Source organism: Hippocampus comes, unplaced genomic scaffold (assembly GCF_001891065.2).
Source record: "Hippocampus comes isolate QL1 unplaced genomic scaffold, H_comes_QL1_v1.1 scaffold85, whole genome shotgun sequence".
NCBI classification, from domain to species: domain Eukaryota; kingdom Metazoa; phylum Chordata; class Actinopteri; order Syngnathiformes; family Syngnathidae; genus Hippocampus; species Hippocampus comes.
Window position 1 is genome coordinate 6,191,954 of NW_017805540.1, and position 906 is coordinate 6,192,859.

Here is a 906-nt window from a genome sequence, read left to right on the forward strand (position 1 = left end):
GGCCAACGGGCCGTGCCCCGTCCACGCCCACGTGAGGCCGAGCCCCTGTTCACGTCCGGCTGTCCCATGTCCCCCGTTACGTCAAGCTCCGTCCATGTCAGGCCACGCCCAGCCAAAGGATTGCCGTCGCTTTTGTTCCCTGGCGAGGCGAAGGATCGCCGTCGCTTTTGTTGCTGTTCCCTGGCGAGGCGAAGGTCGCAGTCGCTTCTGGTTCCTGTTCTCCGGCGAGGCGAAGGTCGCCGTCGCTTTTGTTATTGTTCTCCGGCGAGGCGAAGGTTGCCGTCGCTTTTAGTTCCTGTTCCCCGGCGAGGCAACCCTTTGGACACCTTTGGGACGTCTGGGATCCGTCCCTCGAGGGAGGGGTACTGTCATGATTCTGTTCGTGACCAACAGGTGGCACTGTAGGGCTCTCCCTGCAGCTGCCCACCTGTTGGTCGGCAGGTAATTATTGCTTTAAAAAGACTCCCGGCACAGCCACTCGGTGTTGGGTCATTGTTTCATTGTTTCTTTGTTCCTATCATACCATGTTTCAGTCTTGTTTTGGTCACAGTTAGTTTTTTAGCTTCAGCCATGGTTTTTGTTTGATACTTTCGATTATTTTTCTTCTTAGGACTTTGTTTGTTCAGGATTTTGTTTTCTGTGTTTTTATCAATAGCATTCTTCAAGTTCACCCTGCTCCTCCCTCCTGCTTGCTTTTTGGGGTCCACCACCCCAAACTGCACCAAATCTCATAAAAATTCAAAATGAGTGTCACACCTAAACAAAAGGACTTATGCACACATTTCAACATGTATTTCGTTCAGGTTAATATCCTGAAGCATAAATCAACATTAATTCGATCATACATCTCATTCCTGTGAAGAAATATTCAAACTCAGAAAACGTGCTCTGCTCGGGCTGAAAATG